The following is a 9,601-nucleotide window of genomic DNA, read 5'->3' as shown; positions in this document are numbered from 1 at the left end:
ATGGGCGCACTAACTGGCGCAAATGCATTTACTAATTTAAGGACGTGGCGCTGAACGGGAAAACGCGAACGGCGCCGGACGCAAACTAGCAAACACACTTGCGCTGCGCCTTGCGTCGCATTGCGCCGGGTGTATTATAGGGCCCAAAGTGTTCGTTGTTGGTCACAAACAGCACAACAGCTCCAGACAATCAAAACCCAGTGTTACTCACATGAGAAGCGGAATCAAAGCAGCCTCCGTGTCTGTTTTCAGACGGTCCGTGAACGTTTTGATAGTTTGTTTTCCAATTTGAAATGAAATACGCAGAAACAAGAAAATGGTCATTTCCCGTTTGTCCGTTTGTTAAAAAAACTGAAAAAAAACGAGATTTTGGATTTTCGTTTTTTTTTTTTCGGGTCACAGATAGAAAACAGAATGACTTCAAAACTTGTTTTCCACATGTGGGCGGTCATTACACACCCCTTTCAGCCAATTGGTCAATCAAATCTGAGCCAGTGATGTCATCATCAGTTCATTCAACAAAATAACAGTCCTCTGCTGCTATATCAGTAGCTATATGTCATATATCGGCTTTCTTCTGTGCAACCTAACGCCCTTTTCACAGAAAGAGAGCTAGTTCAAGATGAACATTTATGGTTAAAATGTATATAATTTAATTTTTTTTTTAGAAAATGAGTGATGGTTTCTGTAGATTCTCTAGATTACTCTTATTCCTCGTCTGGGATCATGTAAAGCTCTTTGAAGCTGCACTGAAACTGACATTTGGACCTTCAACCTGTTGAACCCCAGTGAAGTCCACTATATGGAGAAAAATCCTGGAATGTTTTCCTCAAAAATCTTAATTTCTTTTCGACTGAATAGAGAAGGACATGAACATCTTGGATGACATGGGGGTGAGTCAATTATCAGGAAATTTTAATTTGAAAGTGAACTAATCCTTTAATGATGGTGATTCAATCATCATGGAGTGCCCTGATTCACTGATCCTCCCCTGTTTAACTCTCGTTTTTTTTTTTTTTTTTTTTATGAGCTTTAAATTCATTATACAGACCAGGAACAGGATTTTATACAGTATTATAGGGCTACAATAACATGAAAGTAATACAGTATTCAGAGGTCAGTGAATAAGGACTCTGTATGATTATGAAATCATCAACAATTTGATCTGATTTTTTTTCTTCTCACAATTTGATTTATTTATTTATTTTTTGTAACAAATGTGCTTTAGAAACACACAGTTACAACAATTGGAGAAAAAAATAATATTAAAACGTCAAGGGTCAGGAGCCCAACCCTTAAAAGAACCCCACATCACGGAACGTACTGGGAACGTTACTAGGCAACGTCCTTAACACCAGTGGGGATGTTCAAAGAATGTTCTGGGAATGTAACATTTCCAGCGGGGCAGATGGACCTGAACATACACATACTGTAACATTCAAATGATTCAAGTACATACTAATATTTAAACTCTCACACATGAAGTGGAAGTAGAAGCGCTCACCATAGTGAGCAAAGAGCCAGAAGCACTGGAGATCTCCGGCACTCAGTTTGATGGCAAAGTCTGAAAGTTCTGGATGAGGGTCTTTCAACGCTCCACTGTTGCTCAACCTAAACAATAACAGAAGCCAAACGAGATAAATGTCGTTCTGTAACATTTCAGATTTGAAATATGACTGGAAATAAGTTAAATGAAATCAGAGACCTGTTCAGTTTCTGAGTGAACTGAAGTTTCTGATGATGATCAACTTTGAGTTTTTTTTCAAAAGACTGCATTTATGATTTTGTAACCTCTGAGACCCTTGAACTGCCACTGGATTCAACAATAGTTACTAATGATAACATTAGTCAGAATGTAAATGATCATTCTGTAACTCTAGTGTTTATTAGTTTGTCTGTTGTAAATCCTGCCCACTTGTTTGCATTGTGACACATGCTTCAGTGCTCTGAGAGTGTTTATAGTGCTGTGAGTTTAACACTTCATGACTGAGAGCAGAACAGAACACAATCTTCATCATCACACAAGACAAAAGAACAACAATGAACACAATCACCTTCTTCATCTGGACTCTCACACTGTTTATTCAAGGTAAGACTGATAAAAACTGACTCTGGTTTTGGTGTTCTTGTAAAAGTATATGATGGTAGTAGTTTTAAACAATAATTGTTTTTCTTTTCTCTTCTCCAGAATCCAGAGGAGTGACTCTGACTCAACCTGAAGTTAAAACTGTCCAACAGGGTCAAACAGCTTCAATAGAGTGTCATATAGATGTAGGAATATACAGCAACTACTTAGCCTGGTATCAGCAGAAACCTGGAGAAGCTCCTAAACTCCTGATTTATTATATAAACACCCTCCAGTACTGGAACTCCATCTAGATTCAGTGGCAGTGGAACAGCAAATACTGGCAGAGATTTCACTCTGACCATCAGTGGAGTCCAGACTGAAGATACAGGAGATTATTACTGTCAGAGTTGGCACAGTGGTGATGTGTTCACACAGTGATAAAGAGTGGTACAAAAACCTCGGTCAGTCAGACGTCACAGTGATGCACTGATACAGCTGAGAGATACTGCAGCTGCTGATGGAGGATCACAAACAACACAATGGTGTATCAAACCTTTCAGAGACTTTATTTATTATGATGTATATGTAAATGTATACGTAAGTAAACATGTAACATACAGTCTTATATCCCTTTACTAAACTGGATATACCAGACCTGATCTCACAATCAAAACGTACATATTTAGACGTAAATTAAAACTGTCCAATACGTATGTGTCCTTTACGTATTTACAGTGTCTTTTACGTATTATCTGGACGTAATTACAGGTTCGATACGTATCTAAATTTACGTTAAAACAACCTCAAATACGTACAGATAGAACGTGTTCTCTGACCAGTCAGTTATCCATAGAAATTTGCTCATGAAGCTGCTTTTCAATGCTTATCTGCTTAATTTATGTTAAATACTTATTTTGTTATGAAGCCTTATGAAATATTAACGATAAACGTTGTGATTCCGTTGCTATGATTTAAAATAAACAATAATCTGACGAAACCAGAAAAGACCGCGTTCCCGACCGGATTGATTTCAGAGCTGCAACAGAATCAGAATCGCTTCATGATTGACGTCTTGTTCTTCTTGGTGAGTTTTTAATTTAATTTAATTTGTTAATGTATATTTGTGATCTGTTTTATGAAATATATTCTTAAGTACTCAGCTGTTGTTTTTTTTATCTGGTAACAAGTGGTTTTTAGCTGGTAATCGAAAAAGTGCATCGACTCTGAAGTGATGCTAGGTTTTAGCATTGGATTACGTTAGTCATTAACACTAATGGGTATTATTATTAATCTAATTTAAATTAATGTTTTTGATGCATTTGTTGTGTTTTTTAATTTTTTTTTAAATTTTCTCAGATCAAACTTTTTATGACACTATGGCGCATAATGATAAAGAATTAAACGAACTTCTCAGAAAAGGACGCGCTGTTGCTGTATCCCTCGGAAGCGTTTATGATCGCACCCAAATGGATGCTGTCGTTAAAGAAGGCCACACTGACCCTGCCAAAATGGAACCTGGATCAATGCATCAAACAAGGTCAAACAGTTATTAAAAGTCTTGACAATGCGAGTTCAATAAATAACCTGGATCATCTTTTACAAGAGTCCATCGAGCTGTTTGGACAACCAAACCAAAATGGCCCATAAGGTTAGTCTTTTTGAACATCCAAACTTTACGGCAATCATTATATAACATTAGACTGAAAATTATGAAATATTGGTGGAACAACGGATACCATTTATTTAAAAATATTGTATTATGTTATAAAATTTTAAGATTACGACATTCCTAATCCTATTAATCTTGAAGTGCAAAACAAAGAGTCAAGTTTTTGTAACAGAACATGAAACATTAGAGTCTTAATGATGCACAGATATAGTTTAATGTTTGAAATTTGCAGGCAAAGAAGAAAAAAAGGACCCAGTCCAGTGGTAAAATCAGATATAAAATCAGAGAGAAGTCACGTCCAAAACAAGCAACGCCTTCTACTTCACATGGTAAGGTTTTGTTGACCTAAGCGATAACTTATTGTATTGTGAAGCATTAGTTTTGAAATGCGATGTTTTGACTCTTTTACATGCATTAATCAGATTCAAGAGTTAAATCAAGGCCATGTCTAAAGCCAACAGAATTTCATCATGACCAGGGTCCAGATCATGGTTAGTCATAAATTAAGATTATTACCTTTTAACATTTATTATTTTGCATATAAATAACTATATATTTTTATGATGTACTACAATAAGATGCAGTTGCCCCATATGATTAAGATTTATGACACTGCTATAAAAATAGTGTCCACAAATGCTTTGCTTAAGTGTTAAAATGACCTTTTTTTTCACATTAGATCAACCGTGCCTGACATTGCAACAAAAAGCAATGCTCTGTTGTAAAGTTACTTAAAGAGCAGCACTGCATCATTAGACGAAACTATTTTGCATAATTGTGACTTTTTCCTTGAACTTTTTCTTTTCTCCGGGTTGTGACAGATTCTCTTCTAAATGAGCTGCAAGACCTCCTGTCAGCTGCTAGCTTTAACATTCATTCTGAGAATACCCCACACTTAGCATCACTGCACTGGGGCACAAGGACAGCAGCTTCATCAGAGAGATGGAGGGAGGCGAGACCCTCCTTAATCATCAATAAGTTTATAACAGAGCATAGCAAGGTACAGCAGTGTTCGGAGTGCAAGGCAAAGGTGGCAGTGGTCAAATGCAAAGACTGTTTGCCTCATCATGTGCATCGACTGTGACCTCGCTATACACAGTAAACAAGTATTAAACAATAGAAGCACCATGATTTCAGGGTTCCACATGGCTGTACCTCATATTGATCATAAATAATATTGATGATTATTTATTTATCGCTCTGTGCTTTGATTTGCATGTCGAACAGAGGCCATCTCTTCTCTAATATCAATGTTATCTTCTGATGTTCCAAGTCACTGACACGTGTTGTAAAAGGTCTGAAGAGCTAGTTTTAGGCTATGTTTGATTTTCCACTGCTATAGAAAGCTAAACTAAAATCATATCTGTGTGTGAAATGCGCTATACAAATAAACTTATCTAATATCAAGCACACACTGTTAAAAATAATTTGATATGCATGCAAAAAGGTTTCTGTCCTACAGCATTTTTTCTACTTTACCACAGTAAAGATTGTGAATATAATAGAACCAATTAAAAGCAAATCAACTTTTATAACCCCCTGCGGAAATGAGTGTGACATGAGTGAAGATTTAGGAAAAGAAATGAGACACCATGTCCATGGAATAGCTAATATCGTTAAATATGCTGCTGATAATCAGGTGAACGTAACACAAAGCCGACAAAGCTTGAATTGATTGGCTCACGTACCTCCAACGTTTCTATGGCTGTGATGTAACATTTTATTATTTCTTTTGTAAACAAAGCTTTGTGCTTCACTCCTGTCATAATATTCACGTTAAACAGTATTCACATAAAAAAGTGTTTTGATGTATCACTGCCGGTGCTACTCATTGTCAGACTTCCATTTTAATTTAAATTTTTTGATGGTTTTTAATGAACTTGTGAATTTATGCATTGACACTCTGTTTTTATGTTTTTTGTTTTTTATTTTAGATCGACTCTTACCAGTGGCACTTCCTAATTCCATATGTAGATGTGGAGAAGAAAAGTACACTGTTGGAATTGGGAAGTCTGTTACTGTAATCAACATGAAGGGTAAGTGTTTAGCATATACTAAAATATGCCCTGTTTAATAAACATGTGCATGTTTATTATCAGAAAATTGTTATATGTATGTATTCTGCTTTTTTAAAAAATGGCTTTGGTGCTTATTTACCATGTCATACAACACAAACACATCTGTACAGGACAGTTGAAAGGTTTTACTGGATCTTGTAGTTAAAGGGTTACTTGACCTCAAAATTAAGTTTCTGTCATTTATTACTCACACCTCATGTCATTCCAAAACCATAAGACTATCATTCATCTTCAGAACACAAATGAAGATCTTTTTGATGAAATAGATGCTCAGGATGCTCGCTCTTCTGGAAGCTCAAAAGTGCTGCATAACCAATGAGGTTCACTTCTTGTGTGTTTTGCAGCACGAATTGAGCTTCCGGAAGAGGTTTGTTCTTATGCGTTATTCATGTTCAGTTGAGCTTCTGCTTATTTTCACTGATCAATGTTTATATGAAAGTAAATGCCTAAATTAAATCTGTTCATCATAACAAGCGATCGATTCTCTTCAGAAAATTTTGACTAAACCACTCTATTCATATGGATTAGATTTCCGATCTCTTTATGAACTTTCTGAAGTGTCAAAATTACAGTTACAAAGTCAGTCAATGGAAGGAAATCTGACCACATTCTTTCATCAGAAAGACCTTCATTTGTGTTCTAAAGATGAACGAAAGCCTTACGGGTTTGGAACGACATGAGTAGGGTTGGGTACCGTTCACATTTTAACCGGTACCTCTACCGTTTCTCGCGCTGTTCTGAATCTCTGCTGTTTAGTGCTGCATTTGGACACGTGCCATGAGTTTACACGTTTTCTCAGCACAGTATCACAAAAGTGTTTTCATTTTCCCCATGATGTTGTCAGAGCTAAAGTTTGACTAACAACACATGGAAAATATGACTGACAATATTTAATATGTAAGAACATGTGGAGCGTGCATGAGAGCGCTTTCTGTGAAATGTAACAACAGAACATTTAGCCATTGCCATGTGTGTTGTGTTTGAACAAGTTGCAGGAGTGTTGTGACTCACATGGTCTCTCTGACTTTCTCTAACGTACCTCTCATGTCCAGATGCGTTTTCAGGTACCAAAATTTAGCACCGATTGATGTAATGTGAATCGGTACTCTGTTGTACCGACGTAATTCGGTCAGTACCCTTAAAAGTACCAGTACCAGTCCAGTACCCAACCCTAGACATGAGGGTGAGTAAATGACAGGATATTCATTTTGGGGTGAACTTAGCCTTTGTTTCCTCACTTTACAATATTTTTTTTTTCTTTCTTTTTTTTTTGCAGTTTTAAAGTGTGTAATTTTTAGGGAATTATTTGTATTCCATTATCATACTTTGGTATTAAAGGGTTAGTTCACCCAAAAATTAAAATACTGTCATTAATTACTCACCCTCATGTCGTTCCACACCCGTAAGACCTTCGTTCATCTTCAGAACACAAATTAAGATATTTTAGTTGAAATCCGATGGCTCCATGTTTTGAAATCGGCCATCACTAAATAAGTCGTTATTTTGTTTTTTTGGCAAACCAAAAATATTCTCGTGGCTTTATAATATTAATATTGAACCACTGTACTCACATGAACTGATTTAAATATGTTTCTAGTACATTACAGTTTTTCTCAGTCGCTTTGGTGCATTTCTCACATCACTATTTACATTTGCACAACAGTTAATGCAGTTCTCAAAACAATTAGTACAAACTGCAAAACCTAGTTGATAACCTGCAAAAGCGTGTCACTTGCTCAAAATGGATAGGTCATTCCTCAAGAGGAAGTATTCGTGTCAATGAAAGTGTCAGTGTCATCCAGATGAAAAGTCCTGACACCATTGTTTATGAACAAGATAGTCAAATGGCTTTGTCATGTTTTCATTATGACAGTTTACTCTGTCAATGTTTTCCAATGCAAAAAAGTCAGATCTTGGTGACACAACCTGAAAATGCTCAAGACAGCACTATATACTATTTGCACAGCCATTTGAAAAATACAGTAAAAGTTACACATTACTGTATTTAGTGAGGTAACTGAGTACAAGACACTGAATATGTATGTTTCACATTTTTACTGCATATGCTCTTTTCAATTCTAATTTGTTCACAGCATTGTGCAAAAGAAAAAAATACACCCATATTTGCATCAACATAAACTCCCTTTGGGTAGAGCTGTGCACAACTGTAAACAATATTGCAGTACATATGGCAAATCTTTACTGTAACACTACTGTACACTACAATACACTAAATGTGTGATGCAGTAAAGCTGTACGTCTAAATGTAAAATGTACAGTGACAAGTTCTTGTCCCACTGCAAGCTTCATGTATGACACGATGACAGTAGTGCAGTGCAGATTGTTTAGTGCTGAATTACTGTCCATTTATACACACCTGTTCTCCCAACGAAATGTTTGAATAATTGAATTTACAGTGGTTCTCCCAACATTTGGCTGCACCCTTCGACCAGCCTCAGTCATTGTGAGGCCGGGATTGACAACATGATCCACAATTGTAGCCCTGATTTCATCAGGGATCTGCCTATGTACTTGGCCTCTTCTTCCTCTTCCCCTGTTTTGTCCCCTTCCCCTTCTTCCCCGCACCATTACCCCTCTTCCATGAGGCTGACCTTCCGCTTCTGTGTCACAGTATTGTAGAAATGGTACACCTGCTTGGTTTGTATATGCTAGTAAAGTGGGGGTTTATGGGATTCAGCTCTGACAGTGATTGTAGAGAAGTGGCTTATCATTGGTTGCAACTAATGCTTCACACACCCCTTCTCATCAGTGAAAGTTGAGATTCAATTGTTCAATTTAGGAGACATTTTCAGGAAAAAAAGATTTAAAAAAAAATGTGTAACATTTGCTTGACAGATTTTGACAACTAGTTCAACATTTTTGTATGTAATGACTCAAGCAATGAAATGAGGACTATTAGTTTTATATGGAATGACTATTCAGCATTCACAAGTATAGTTAATTTTGACTGACATGACATAAGCAAATGATAATGTTATAAAACAGCAGAGAGTTGTATGAAAGCAATTGATGCCTGTCCAAAAGCATTTGCAATTTGTTCGCAGGAATGAGAAACTGCTACTATGATGTGCACAAATGACTAAATGTTGTGGAGGTTGAACTAACTGTTGTGCAAATGTAAATAGTCATGTGAGAAATGCACCAAAGCGACTGAGAAAAACTGTAATGGATCTTGAGAGAGGAAATGTCATTGCTCCCTATGCAGGTCTCACTGAGCCATCAGATTTCAACTAAAATATCTTAATTTGTGTTCCAAAGTTGAATGTCTTACGGGTGTGGAACCACATGAGGGTGAGTAATTAATGACAGAATTTTCATTTTTGGGTGAACTAACCCTTTAAATCTCATTTACTGACTATTATTTTGTAGGTCGCTACGAATTGTCATTGCCCCATCTTCATTGTGAAAAATGCAGAGAAACATGGATACCAGGTGTTTTTGAAATGCAGAACAGTGGCTACTGGCCTGCAACCATGAACTTCTGCACGATTTATGACGAGGAAGTTTTCATGTAGATAAATAGATAGATAGATAGATAGACAGACAGACAGACAGACAGACAGATAGATAGATAGATAGATAGACAGACAGACAGAGAGACAGACAGATAGATAGATAGATAGATAGACAGACAGACAGACAGACAGACAAACAGGCAGACAGACAGACAGACAGACAGAGATAGATAGATAGATAGATAGATAGATAGATAGACAGACAGATAGATAGATAGATAGATAGATAGATAGATAGACAGACAGACAG

The 9,601-nt window shown here is 36.6% G+C and overlaps 1 pseudogene; it reads left to right on the top strand.

The window, feature by feature from the left end:
* Nucleotides 1–1,363: 1,363 nt before the first annotated feature.
* LOC125273126 lies at nt 1,364–2,628 on the top strand (annotated as a pseudogene).
* The last annotated feature ends 6,973 nt before the right edge of the window (nt 2,629–9,601 follow it).

This window comes from Megalobrama amblycephala, linkage group LG1, assembly GCF_018812025.1.
Source record: "Megalobrama amblycephala isolate DHTTF-2021 linkage group LG1, ASM1881202v1, whole genome shotgun sequence".
NCBI lineage: Eukaryota > Metazoa > Chordata > Actinopteri > Cypriniformes > Xenocyprididae > Megalobrama > Megalobrama amblycephala.
Note: the sequence above shows the minus strand (reverse complement) of the source record. Positions and strands in the feature narration are given on the sequence as shown.